We start from the raw sequence: 15,233 nt of genomic DNA, 5'->3' as shown, positions 1-15,233 counted from the left end.
TAGTTGAAAAGGCAGCATTTGCGAGGAAGCTGTTGGACACAACATGTTGAGGCTTGGCCTCCAGCACCTGCCTCTTGGAGTCGGTGTGGTTTGCAGACCTTGCCTTCCCTCTCTGCCTCCATGTGCTCAATGTCCTCGTTTTCCTTGCTCATCAACACCCACTGACCTGATATTGAGCATTAAACTGCAATTTAAAGCAGACAAAAGAAGAGTGTGTGAGAGGAGTGGGACAGGGAAGAAAAAGCACCTCTCAGCTGACCTCTTTGGCCCTAAAAGCTCCTCCTGGACAACTGACAAGTTTGGGATGGTGCTAGGAGCTTCGCAAGCAGCTTTCATCTGAGGCGGGGAGGCTGGCTGCTGCTTCAAATCTCATCTTTGGGTGTGAGGAGCAGAGTCAGCCCCAATCACCTCCGATTTTGACTACCAAGTCTCTTTTTCATGGGGCTGGTTTCCTAGGCTGGTGGAGACTGGTTGGTGGGAAGGGTGGTCCCTGCTCAGCTGCCCTTGCTTAGCTGTGGCACCCAGGCCTCCCTGCTCCTGGGCTGACCTGGTAGCCAAAAGCACTACAAAATGCGTATGCATCCTCAAATGTGCATGAAGAAAAAACCTCAGTGTTGTGAAATTAGTGCTCCAAAATATGATCCAATAGCTCTGTTTGCATGGCCTCAGGCTGGTGCTGGCTGGGCCATAAATATTTCACAGCCTTTCCGTATGAGACCAGCCGAACCCATGGTCATGCTGGAGCTTGCTTTGGGAAAGAGGGGGATGTCTTCGTTCCAAACATTGCAAACCAGCACAGTTCCCCGCTATCTGAACTTGCTGCTTCCTTCCTACTGTTAATTTGTTCCTTCCTGTTGCTGATTTGTACCTCAACTTTCCTGCTATGTTTAACATTAATTCATTGTGTTTTGTGTTACAGAATGGTTTAAAGACCAGTTCCTGGACTAGCATTAGCCAGTGAATATCCAAATAGGATACTTTGGTCTTTCCTTCAAGGGTCTGAGTTTGAAAAATTAGCTCATTATTATTATTTTTCCTTTTCCACTTGGAAATTGTGAACGATAATGCAATATGGTCACAGAACTCGTGGATGGATATCCCTGTCTGAGGGAAGAGAGAGATGAAAAGGAGACTTCTGATCTCGACTTTCCATTGAGAAAGATTCAGCAAAGACGCAAGATTAGAGCACTTAACTGGAGAAGCAGTTCTGACCTACAGTTAAGAATATTTTTTAGCATATTATTTCAATATAGTTAACCAAGGCTTAACTGGATCAAGAAAATGGAATGAAAAAGGAAAGTGTAAAATGGTAATGAAGGCAGCTTGGAGAGCATGACAGGGAAGAAGCTGAGGGGACAGGTAAGCCCAGGCTCTGTCCAGGCGGTGACCGCCCCAGTAACTTGATCAAGGGAACAGGACACAATTAAAAATCTTCCAGTAGATCCTTTATGGGAAGGTGTGAGTGAGAGACAATAGCATTTCCTGACTGCACCGATTCCTGTGAACCTGTGTGGTCTTAAACTCATTTATATGGAGCACCGCAAGCTGCATAGCCTGAATTAATGCTATGAGACAGAAATGAAGCCACTAATGGACAAAAGGAAGCATGAGTCTAATGGTTCAAACACAGCGCTGGAGAGTCAGGAGACCAGAGCAGTTTTACCTGATTTAGCTACTGACTCATCTTAAGAGACTGGAAGGAATTCACTTATATCAAAACAGTTGCTACTTTCAGCTGAGGGTCCATTTTTTCCTGCAGTTATGGCCATTTTGAGCACTCCCGCCTGAGCTCCCGTGTGCCACAGCTGCCTCATCTGGAGGCTATGAGCATTCACTCATTCATGCTGGCGTAGCCCTATCAGCCTCTCAGGGGACAGGACATGATATTATAATTTAAATAATTTACTTCATACCTTGGCTCAAGGGATGGCAAGACCATTAAGCAATGGCCTTTGTAATCTAGCAAGCCTTTCCTGCCCTTCCCTGTGATGGATTCTGTATTTAACACTTCACCTGGCAAAGCGCAGAGCAATTTTCCCCCACTTACCTTAAATCTTTTACTTGCCACACCACAGATGGGCTGGCCGCTTTGACTGAGGTGGCCCTACAAGGGCTGTACAAAGGATGACTCAAGAAAAGCTTTGTTAATCCTGAGAGTCTCCATCAGGCAATTCCTGTGTGGTATCCAGGTATTGCTGCCAGTAGCCAGCTTGGGGCTCCTGTCTGCCCATCGGGGCTTCTGTTGCAACAAGCACAAGCTCACACATGGTCATATGGTAAAGGCTTAATTACAAATGAACTGTCAGCTTGTGCAAACTGGTTTTAGGGTAATGCTGTTGAGGATCGTTGGGTTTCTAGGGGTAAGTTGGGTGGATTTGAATCTCTAGCTTCAAAAAGGGCTGGGTTTAGGGACAAGTTTGGTGCCTGTCGTGTTGTCATGGGTGCCACTAAGAGCACTTGCCCTGCTTCAAAGAAAGGAGGGGTACTTACACAGTACTACAGCTTATATAGTGGTTCATGGGGAAAAAAAAAGAGAAAAGGAAACAAAAAAAACCCACCAAGTCTGTCTTTGTGGATAAATTATTTGCTTTTAAGGGTAAGGCCAAACAAGATTTTGTTGGGTTCAGACCCAAAAATACCTAGTGAAAAGTTTCTCGTGAGGCAAGTTTGTGAGGTATGCATTGTTGAGAGCACCCAGGATGACTGCAACCACCGCAACTTCCGTGCGTTGTCCAGTGATGGACCAGTGATCTGGGATGTGCTATGGAGGGAATTTATCCACAACACAGTTGAGTGTAGCCCCAGCGTGTGTCTTTCTCCACAGCATTGGGTGCTGGTTCCTATCAGAGGGGGCACTGGATGAGATATATCTTATTTCAGGCATGAGTTGGCATGGCACTGCCTATATTTTCCCTCAAATAAAACTTCCACTGCCATCAGTAGAAGTGTGGTTCCAGAGGAAGCTGAATTTCTACCTAGTTAATCTGATCCAAACCTTCCTAGGTGAAACACAAGGGACTGATGCAGCCTCTCCACCTTGGGAATCACCTCACACCATGGCTGAACTTGCCCCAAGGTCTGCTGTGGAAAAGCTGAGCAAGTCTGAGCCATGTTCACAACACTGGTGAAGTTTCACAGCCTCAAGCAGTCATTATTGGGTCGTACCCCTGAGGTAAATTATTAATAACAATAATATGTTATTTTTGTTAAACCTGACATCTCCTTTCATCTCAGCCCCATGCTTATCAGGAGCTCTGCAACAACAAAAAAAAGAAAGTTTTATTTCCACATTTCCATCCCTTCGTCTCATCGTGCCGCGTCTGCTTTGGGGAGCAAAGAGTAATCTGTGGAAAGCTTTCATGCTCTCAAACCTACCAAAACATGCAATATTAATTGAGATTATTAATTGTATTTACTGCACTAGCAAGTCTAACCTTGTTAAAGGCCAGTGTGAAGATGTGGGATCATTTCTGTCATTTGGAACATCCTGCTTGCTACCGCCTCTCAGAAATCAAAAGGAAAATTACCTCACTTTTATTAATCATCCTTTTTCCTACAAGATTTTGCCTTTTGTTTAGCTGCACTTCACAAGGAGAAGGTGTGTTTTCTGTGCTGCTTTGAGATCTTGGCAGTTAATGGAACTCTTTGATTTTTAAATAAGAGTTATTCCTCTGAGTGTACAGTATAAACCTAACAGGCAAGGGACTGTGCCTTTAAGTTCATCAGTTTTCCCAGTGCTGTACTGGAAGGATTGGACTGAAACTTTAAACATTTCTAGCCATACCTAGCATATGTATAATTTATAAGCCACACACCGTTTGCTGTCAAATAGGCGATTGATCTGACTCGGATCTCGTTAATTATCCTCCACATACATTATACGTTAACAGATCTTCAGTATACTGTGTATCAATATTAATAAGATTATAAAACACTATTGATAATTAGGAAGAGAAAGAGACCAGGCCTTTGATTCACTCTGTTACTAACGCCCCTGCATCTCTAGATTAAAAAGAGACCACTTTTCGTTTAATAATATCAGATCAGTACATCCATCTTCTAAAATGCTTTATTAAGAGAAAGCTAAGATTTGCATCCCTATGCAAGGGGCTATTTGAAATTGATTATGGAGGCATCATTGATGTGTGAGAAATTTGTTTCTCTGTCTTGTCTAAAGGGGGGCCTAATAGGTGGGAGGGATTTAAGGTGGAGCACTGCACTCTTGGATCTTTGATCAGGAAATTTCTATTTTTCTTTGTCAGGCTATATTTGGTAAACCAGATTGTCTTGCTTCGGAGGAAATTAAATGGGATGTCGTATTACTTGCTTTTAAAAATAACAACATCTATGTTATCACACTCCAAAAGAGAACAGTGGAATTAAATAACAATATTTGTCGTTAAATTATGTGGGTCTGATTAATTTTGCCATTACTTTTTATAGTTTTCCTTTTTTTTCTCTAACCTGCCTTTCCTATTTCCATTAAGTTCATTTGCAACAAGCAAACCAGAACAACAAGCTGCTAGTGAAGGCTCTGAAACACTTCGTATCAAACTTGAATCAGGCAAACTTACTTTGCTTTCCTAGAAATTTCATGCTCAAGGGGAGGGAAAATCACTGAAGGATGATGGGAAGAAATAGGTGCAGAATAAATTCAGGTTGCCACATGACTGGTCCTCATCAGGATGCTGTTTGGTGCCATACTGGCATGGAGACCAACACTGTGGCCAAGCTCAGGTGCTTTTTCTATTACCTTAGAAAAACAATTTGACATTCAAGAACGAGATCTGCTTCTGCCTTGCTGCTGATGCCCACTGATCACCACAGAAGCCCAATCATTGTCTTCATTAAACTTGAGAGCATCTCTTCCCTGGGTTAACTTGTGCGGTGCCAGCGTGGCCGGGCGGAGAGTTCCCAGGTTCCCTCCCTGCTTTGGAGCAATTCTGCAGAGCATCCTTCCCACCACTGACACCAGCTTGGCTCCTCTGGGCTGTCCAGCCTTAGGAGACCTCGTTCCAGCCACCACAGACAGTTTAAGTATCATGTTCCACAACCCTATTGAGATGGAATTTCTATGATATCGTGTTCAGGGCACCAGCAGCTTCTCCATGGATGCTCGTGATGCTGCACTGAACAACGGGCTGTAGTGGAAGATACTCAGAGTGCGCAGCAAAGGGAAACTGAGGAAAACGACCCTAGCTTGGAGAGGGGTTTTGCTGAGGGAAAATTCACACATATATTTCCCTGCAAGGTAGCCCAGCAGATTCTCATTTCCCATGGTGATTCTGCTAGAAGCCTAAATAAAAACATCAGTTTCTGGCTTCCAGGAAATCTACCCTATATATAATCTGCCCATTCCCTGGAGCTCTGTGATTTTCAAGCACACTGAGAGAGATCAGGGTTTGCAGGACTGTGGAAGAGGCTCTGAGATGAGGGAGGTCCCAGGCTGCCCTATCCAGTCCAAGGTCTTGGGAAAGTCCCTTCATCTGCCTGGGACATTCATCATACTGAGGGGTCACAGTGGGGTACAGGACAAACACCCACAGTACCTAAAATGCTAGTGGGAGCCCCGCAGCACCCATGCCACCTGGAACAAGGCCACCAAACAAGTTTGTAATGTGCTCAGTTTACCATGCCTCATTTGGTCTGAAACTGGGGAGGGGGCACTCAGCTGAGAGATGTGGGTGGGGGAACACAGGGAGAGATATTGCTCTGCCTGGGGAAGGCTGAGCTGCACCTGGGAACAGGTATATAAGCCCAGATTAAAATTTACATACTGGGTATGTAAGCAAGATAATGGGCTTGCTTAGAACCTGAGCTTTCTACAAGAGGGGAGATACCTGGGAAAATGAGATGAGAAAACATGATGCCAAAATGTTCTTTTTCAAGCTCCTGGATGGTTGTGCCCTTCTTCTTTCTGGAGGGAGCCTTGAAGGAAACCATAGAAAGAACAGCAAGAGACAGCAACGTGAAATGGAGCCTAAAGGCTCAGAAAGGAAAACAAGGAAAAGCCAATAAAAGTACAGCGAGATAACACAAAGAACTGTAATTTTACTTCCTGATCCTGGAAGGCATAATGACTGGCAGATTTTCCCTGGATTCCCGCAAGCCAAGTACGTGGGCTATCAGGACAGCAGGGCTCGCCCATTCCAGCCTCCGTGTGCCGCAGTTTCCCTCTCCGACGGGCAGCTGGCCCAGATGCACCATGGAGCAACTTCCTGAGCCAAAGTTCTCTTCTGGTGGCAGGGCTGTCCCCAGTCGCACCAGGTACGAGCCTGGGACACTGAAGATCTAGCTGAGCCACGTCACTGCTGTTCACGCTCGTTTTTGCATACAGTTCAGGATATAACTAACTTGCTGTGTATTTCTGGAGATGCACTGCTGCTGCACGTCATGTACGCTGCATGTCCTGTGGGTGAGCACGGGAGCACTCGTGCACGAGGATGTTTGCAAAAGCCAGCAGGGAAGTGACCAAGGTGTAATTTTCTCAGGGTGGAGGGAGCTCTTTCCCTTAAGCCTGCAGAAATGTGCTTTTATTTGTTAGAGTTGAGGAGACATCCTCATACAAAAAAAAAACCGTGGAGAAATAAAGCCAATTTAATTTACAACACAGAGAAGTAAAGATGTTTACAACACTGGAAGCCAGCTAAAAAAAAAACCCCAAAGATCCAGTTCATTTTTAATTTAAAGCACTGGGAATAGCCAAAGTTAGTGCATTCATGTGAACATGTCTTCCGACTGAAATCTGAGCACCCAGAAATTTGGTGTTCTGTCCTCTCTTTGCCATTGGCTCTCTAGTGAACACCAGAACATCATCTGCTCGCTCTTCCTCTTGGCTGCTGTGCATTGCAGAGACTGGACAAGCACATCGTTCAGGCTTCGCTCAGTCCCTGTAGTCTGGTGCTGCACCACGGAAATCTTAAACTGGCTTGAACTGGGGAGCATCAGCCAGGAGAAATCCCTGAGCTGAGCAGTCCAATGTATGGGAAAAACACGTGCTGAGAACATGATGGAATGACGTCTACCACCTTGTGCGAAGGAAAGAGCTGTTGATGTAATTAGGGTCATAGCTGAGGCTGCCAGCACAGGAGACAAGGGGTTTTGTTGGCCTATCTTATCCACGGGGCTGAATGGATGTTAAAACTGCATTACCCCAAGTCATGGGTCCTTCCAGCTTTGGGCTCAAATGTATTATAGGAAGAGCATGGAGGAACTTGCTTCCTTTGTGACCCTGCTGCCCACAGCTGTGCAAAAGCCTTCTGCAACTCCAGCTCTCAGGCTGGGGCTATTCATTAAAAATCCAAAGAGAGAGGGGAGGAGAAAATGTGTATGATTCTTGATATCATCACAGCACATGCTGAAAATGAGATCCTTGGAGGCAATGGCAGCAGCCTGTATTTACTCAAATTAGGGCAGTGGTTTAATGCATCAGAGCCTTTCTGATGGATCATGCCAATTTATGGTCTGGAACCATTATGGTGGAAACGATGGGAAGGATCCATCGTCGCGGAGATGATGCTCCAGGTGTCTGTGTAGCCCAGAGCAATTATTACATGGCCCCTTGACATGGTACCTCCAAACAGCTCCATTGTGCCAGGATTTGCATGTTATTAACCTGCTCAGCACTACTACATCAGAAGGGGTATGAAACAAAAGGAAAATAATATCCCCATTTGCGCTTGGGCATGGTAAACTATTTTTCAACCCTGCCAACATTTTAATTTCTGTCGAAGGAGAACGTTTGCTTTTGTGTTGAGTGGAGAAACCCTGAACATGAACATGCAGCGTTAATAAAAATAGCAAAACCTTGGTATTTCTGCACTTAACAAAAACAATACTTGGGCCATTTGGAACAATAAGGGTTTGCTCCCAGCTTGAGATTTTGTCTGACAAATTTCAGAGAGAAGAAATTTTTCTCTCCCCCCACTCTTGCCCTGAGACATACTGCAAAAAAATGCATGCACACGAGCCGTTGTCACTGGGAATGTACCAGCCTTCCATTAACATTGCTCTCCATAGGATGGCGGTTGGCAGGAGTGCTCATTTTAAAATCCAAAGGCTCATGTCTAGTGCTCCAGCCCTTATTCCCCTGGGTTTTTTCAAGCCACTTGAGCCACTTGTCTGGAGCCTGCTTGCTTTGATCTCCTCCTGCATCGAACGTGTCTGGAGAGGGCTCTGCAAGGCGAAAGCATGAATCGAATCGTACGCTCCCATCTCGAATCTTGCCCATTGCAAAGCCATACCAGGAAATTGAGGAAATGTTCCCGGTTTAAGCTTTCTACCCTTAGCCAGAAATTAAAACCCCTTCATTAATCCAATCTTAAATCTCAACTAGCTGCTGCTTAAAGCGGTAATAAATATTTCATACCGATTGTGTTGCGTTCCTTGCTGTGTTTATTAAATGGAGTTTCTCCTAATTCCAGTTATTCATTTTAATAGGTCAGGACTTGGCTGTGATTTAAACAGACCACTGAGGAAACAGCCGTGGTTAAACATTGTAACAATATGGATTATTAATTTAATTGGCCAGCTATTACTTGTTTTGACTCTGTGCTAACACATTTAGCTCAGTCTCTTGTGGCCTATAAACCACAAAGGTCATGACTTCAACATTCAGAAGAATGGGAAAAAGAGAATCAGGGCTGAGATTATGAGGAAAAATAGAGAAACAGTGTGGGGAAGACAGAGTGGGGAAGGCTAAGGGCTTGCTGGAGGCAGTGCAGGGCAAAAGGGGATTTATTTAGTAGCTCAGCAATAGAACATCCTCTAAACCACCAGCCAAACTAGCAGTTTCTTTCAGTCCACATCACTCTGAGGTGACTTCAGACGGCAATTTTTACCTGTAGGTATAATGATGGTATCCCCACATGTTTAATAACACCTTTATTTTATTTCTGAATTTTTCTAATATAGTTTAAAATATACCACACGGCGAGCTCACATGTGAATAATCAGCAGTAATATCTATAAGTCTGTTTAAAAAGCCAGCTAGGCACCCCCACCCTGGATGGTTTTACTGTGCCTTTATTGAAAACCACCTTGTGAAGCTAGTTAGATACAGTGGGGTGAAAAAGCACATTCCAAAGGGCATGGTAGCAAAAAGGGATAGTCAGAAAAAAAAATGTGGGGTTTATCTTCTGTGCACAACAAAGGTAGTGCAATTTATATCACAGACTGCTCTGTTTGAAAGGAGTCAAATTTTCCATTGATTTTTTTATGCAGAGCTCTCATTGACTCCTCATAGGAGTTCTGTGCATTGAAGAGCAGTAGGATACAACCCCACATTTGTCTTGGCAACTGCCCACACAAATGTGGCAACGGGCAGTGTCTCCACATTCATGCCTGTGCCAAGTATGTTCAGTGCTCAACTTATACAGGTGCAGAGACCCTACCATGAAGGAAGCTACAGTAGTATGAAGAGGAGACAGATATATTAGGCAGACAAGCACGTACATATGAGTCTCCAGTTTTGCCTTTTCTTCTCTATCGTGTGCCTTGGAATCCGTAGCTGTTCCCAAAACAAACTGTGCAGGCCAGTAAGTTGAAAGAACACAGCCCAAAACCTTTGTCTGCAACTGCAGGCTTCAAACTATGCAGCTAACACGGGAAGTGTAGCATGCATGAATATCACATCCATAATCAGCAGTAACAGCTGCCCAGACAAGTTGGTGGGATTCCAGTGCTGTAAGACTTCTTCCATCCTCTCTCCCTCATCCTCTCTCACCTAGCTCCATCCAATTTTCCACTGGGAAGAACTGGGACACTGGGAAGAAAGACACAGGGAAGGAAAAGGCAAAGGTTTTCTTCAGGATTGAAATCTTATTCATGGTATAGAAAAGAGCCAGGTGGAAAAAAAAATCTCTGCATCTCTTCTTTCTGGCTTTTTCACTCCTCCTCCTTTTCTGCCTCTTTTTCCTTCCCCCTGGCCTAATTTTGGCCATGCTACCAGCCTTTCCTCGCTGTCCCATCCGTATCATCACTCGCACCCCTGTCACGCAGCCACAGCGGCCCCGGCAGCCCAGCTCCACTGCTAGCCAACCCCAGCCCTGCATAATCTCCCTCCTTCCAGCCCGGATGTTCTTGCTCAGAAATCCCCTCCGCTTCCTGGTTCTGCCACCCCCTGCCATGTCTCATTAGGCTTCAAACTCGCTTGTTATTATTCTATCCCCCACCAGGCACCCCAAGCCTCAGCTTCTCTCTGGGCGTCTTTATCTCACCTCTGAGCACCTTCTACTCCCTCTATACTCAAGATCCAGTTTCCAGACAGAAATCCCTGCTTTGCCCAGCTGACAGCACCAGCATCAACATCCTCTAATGCAACTATCCCCCATCACCAGTTCAGGATATGTCCCTTATATTTTGTGTGTGTGTGTGTAGCCATAAAGACCAAAGGTTAAGACCACATTATATTCTGCCTCTTGCAGAAATCCTGTAAAGGCATCTGAGAATTGCTCACCCCATGCTGTCAGGCTGCACGCCCCCTGGATCCCCCTTCTCCACCAGTCCTCCTGCCTCTGCATGGCAGGCAGGAGACCCCAGCCCCTGGTGCACAACTACCCACCCATAGAGCCATCCTTAAGCTACCGCAGGTGCCTCAAACGCTGGGGTCTGTGTCTCTAAGCATGGCTGACAAACAGGGCTTTCTTTTGTGGTGCCTAGCACCAGCAGCCCCTAAGGACGAGATACCCTTCTCTCCTTCTCCCCCACACCCAGCCCTCGCACACAATATAGTATTTGTCATGTATTTGTTTTCCAGTACATGAAGAGCGCAAAAACGCGTGCTCTTTTATGATAAGGTAAGCAGAGTGACCCTGTAACATTCCACATCTGAACTCAGAACGGCATCTGCCTCACAGCTGTCCTTGTAGCAAGCATTTCAAAAACACAGACGGCAAAAAAACAGCAGCAATATCTCATCGCCGATGTAGCTGCTTACAGCATAGTCCTCACCATCTTCCAAATATCTGTGTTTGAGAGGTGACCTACAGCTGTGAAATTTGGATGCAGATTCCAACACCACCCCTTAATTTCAAGGATGTTCCAATTTGAGTTTTACATAAAGCTTTTGCAGAGTTGCAGGCCAATTGCAAAATTTGTGGCTGGAGCTAGGTTCAGATTCTGAACACCCTAACTCACAAAGATTTCCAAGAGCTTTGGCTTGGTTCATGTTCCCTCTTACTTGAGTGCATTGACATATTGTCTAGGAGTCATGGACTAGGAGCCCACAGTGAAAGGCTCTGCACAAACAGAGAATAACAATAAAGAAAAGCATTTACAGTCCAGAGTCAAGAGATAGCTACAGAGAAATGTGGAAATGCAGGGAAAGAGTTAGACTGTCAGCAGGACAGTTCAGTTTTCAGTGGTCATCCTGTCAAAGGAGAGCTCTAAGGGAGATTTTGAAGGAGAACAACTCAGCAGTTTTGCAGTATGCATGCAGAGCTCTTCTCAAGAATCGTGGGTATCTATCTAGCATGAAGGTACAGCTATGAACATGGTCTTAGGCCAACTGGAACAGCAGCTGTCTTATAGGAAATTAACAACAGGAAATGGGTGGAGAAGGAAAAATGCTTGAGGGGTGCTGAAGGCAGAGGCAAGCTGCTGCTACTTGCTCCAGCAGATAAGGAGAGGTAGTGGAGGAAGGCAAAAATAAACTTGATGTGATCCATGTGATGAAAAATGAGCACCATTCAGAATAAGTATGAGAGGAGATAGAGAGGGTTAGAGTAGAGAAGGGAGTGTTGCAATCAGATGAGAAGAGCTTCAGCAAGCACGTTGGTTGGGAGAAGAATATCTCAGAGAAGTTATGCAGAAAGGGTCAACAAAGGTAACTTGGATGCAAGGTATTAAGAGAGAGCAGTTCAGCACAAGTCCAACTTGTGCTGAACATTGGACACCATAAAGAGATACCACAGAGACATGATGAGATTTTAACTTGGACAGAAGGAAACAAAGCACAACAGAAAGAGAGATCTGGGAAAGAAAAGGAGACTGGCAACAACCTTATAGCAAGAGAGAAGAGCTAATGTTCACACTGAAGGAGAGTGAGGCATGAGGAGAACCAACAGCTATCTAGAAGAGACTGAGGAGATCCAGCAAAGAGAGAAGTCTGACAGCTGATGAGATAAGGAAGACATTTTTTACGCTGAGGGTGGTGGAATACTGGCACAGGTTGTCCAGAGAGGTGGTGGATGTCCCATCCCTGGAAATATTCAAGGCCAGGCTGGACGGGGCTCTGAGCAACCTGATCTGGCTGGAGATGTCCCTGCTCCTTGCAGGGGGGGTTGGACTAGATGACCTTTAAAGGTCCCTTCCAACCCAAACTCTTCTATGATTCTATGATTCTATGAAATTATCCTCTTGGTAGATGGCCAACTCAGTTTTTGGTGATCTGGAATGTGACTGAAAAATTGAAGGAAGACATGAGTGCAAGAAAGCTCAGGAAGTTACTAGCATGAATGCAAGAGTCACTGAGAACAAGGACAGAGCATGGGGCAAGGCAATGAAGGTTGGTACAGGAGGGAGCCTGGTGTACACTGCAGAGTGACTGCAGGTAGAAGAGCAGAATGATGGTAGACATAGTGCTATTCAGAAAAGGAAGAATGGAAAATGAAGGGTTTGGAGGATCTTTCTGCAAGTTATAGTTCAGTTTCCCTCTGTAGTCCTTTATGCAAGCTGCTTGTTATTCAACAGTTCTGCCCTACCTTGTGAGTCAGCTCTGGGGTTCTCTGGCAGGTGTTGCAGGAACAAGGTCACAAACTCCTCGTCTTCTGACATCGTATGAGAGATCTTCCAAATAATAATGTGTCTGCAGAAAACCAAGAGAACATCTAATGGGAAGGATTTAGTTTTACCTCTAAGACTTCTCTCTCTACATGATGTTGAGAGAAAGAATCATTCCTACCTTCATAGATTTTTTTTAAAAGAGGAGGGATTGTTAGCTCATCCGGAGAAAGCCCTGTTGAAAGGTATAAAAGGTTTTGTAGTTGCACGAGTACAACAACTCCTCCTTGGATGTCTTTAGAGGACTTAAGATGGATTCTCTGAACGCAGCAATGTGAGTTAGTACCGTCAACCTCGATAGCCAAAGAGCTGAGGATTATACTGGCTCATGTCTCCTATGTTGCAGCACAGATGGAGACCATACTGTAAATTCCTTCAGGGTGAAAATGGTCCCCCTTTGTTTTCAAAGATAGGTGAGGACAGAAAAAACCTTGCAGAGCCAAGTAAAAAGCAGGTGCTGGCACTTTGCTTGTGCTAGCAAGAATGATGTAATACTTAAATAAAAATAATTAGGTTGTTGGACACAGGCAGTCATATAAAGAACAACATAGAAAACACATGTTTTCACATGTTTTCAATGCAAAAGCCACCTGTACTCAATGGGTTTCATGAATGCTCACGTGACTGCGAAGTTTAAATGAACATGCGGTGTGAGTGTCACTGTGGGTGAGCAGTGAGTATTGCACCGAGTATTGCACCCTAAATGCTTTGCGTGCCCTGCGATGGGCCAAGGGAACATGCAGAGGAAATGCCTCGTTTTGTGCTTCTTCAGGAGAAGGAATGACTCTATTGTCTAGTCCTTTGGGCAGTAAGTACCGAACTCAGAGCCCAGTAAAACTAGTGGGAATCAGACCTCAGCATCTTGTTGACATTCTGCACATTCTGTGGTTTCTCTTTTGTCAGGGTGCACACTGCTTTTGTGAGGCAAGAGGGGAAGAGAAAGAAAGAAATATTTGGAATTCTCTCCAAAGTAATTTATGGGAGCATTTATTGGTTTCGTTCTCTGTGTATAAACTTGCATGCGTGGTCCTGGGCAGGCTGGGTCATCAGTTGCTGCCTAAGAATTTACTAAACTGAGAATAATCTTTTGCTTCCTATGATAACTTGTAATTTGAAGATGGAATTCAACAACACTGGCTTTTTTTTTTTAAAGAAAACAATTGTTCATTTGAAAATACGACACTATCAAAATATTTTACAACATGAGGAGAGCTGAAAATGCATTTTCCAAACAGTACAGCATTTGACCATATCTCTTGGCAGATAGAGGAATACATGTTAACTCCACACTAAAGATCTAATTGCTTGAAAATTGCTGGCAGTGTGTACCCTGAGTAACAACCAGAGCTTTATACATTTATAAACACATAAAATTAGCTAAAATGAAGGTTAAAAAAAAAAACCAAGCCTGTAGAACATATTCTGGAACATAACAGGGAGCTTGTCTAGAGTGCTCCAATAGTTTGCTTCAAAAATAAGCAGCAACAATGGATTATTACTTGGTTTTCATTCTTACCTGCCTCTGATTTGCCCTCCTAAACATTTCTGAAACTGTGCTGACCTCTTTCCACATGGTAAACATATTTGTAGTACCCATACATGGACAATTTGTAGTTTTGCAAGACAACATATGGATATAATATTAAATTATCTTGCCTAGACAATTCCAATGGAGCTGAATTGCCTTGCTAAAATAAAAATCTATGTTTGTAACTTTCAGTAATTAGCCTTCATCATATGCATAAAGATGTTTGCAGCAGAAGAGATCTTTCTTGTACCCTTTTTTCTACCAGCTCCAAGAGGTAAATCTGGACTCCCTAGACAAGGTATAAAAATAAAAATATTTTTCCCCTTCTACATCCATTAATCAGGTTGAAATGCCAGTCTTTGCTAAATATCCATCTATGTTTGCAGCTCCTAAGCAATCTTTTCTTGAGTCCCCAGCTTGCCTCACAAGCTCAGGACGTGTGGATTTGTGGATTTTCTTACCGCTTAATATTCATATCCATAGAAAAGAGTGACAGGTTTGGGGAAAGACCCAGAGAATTATTCCAGACTCTTCAACTCAGATTTCATTTCTTTTCTTGATAGTCAGCACCTGACTGTAATTCATTCTGAAAAGTTTAAACAGAACCTTCTATTTTTTGCTGACTTTGGAGCAAGGGCATTTGTCTGTCCCTCATTAATCTTTATGTCACTTGCAAGATAGTCTAAGGAAACATCATACCTTTTCCTTTTGGAACAGATTCCCTAAATAGAGGTCCAGTGCTGCAATCCTTGTCCCCATTAAGGTTTTGTTAATGACCTTACACCACTCAGAACAAAGATTATTAAACTGGGCCAGGTGCTAGTTAGATGAAGAGAAGAAGAAAGGCAGCACTAAAACAGAAGGCTTCTCCTTTGACCCCCCAGTAGAAAGTTTAAGGCATCAGCTTTCAGTGGGATTGACTTAA

The sequence above is a fragment of the Chlamydotis macqueenii genome, chromosome 7, assembly GCF_036417535.1.
Source record: "Chlamydotis macqueenii isolate bChlMac1 chromosome 7, bChlMac1.mat, whole genome shotgun sequence".
NCBI classification, from domain to species: domain Eukaryota; kingdom Metazoa; phylum Chordata; class Aves; order Otidiformes; family Otididae; genus Chlamydotis; species Chlamydotis macqueenii.
Note: the sequence above shows the minus strand (reverse complement) of the source record.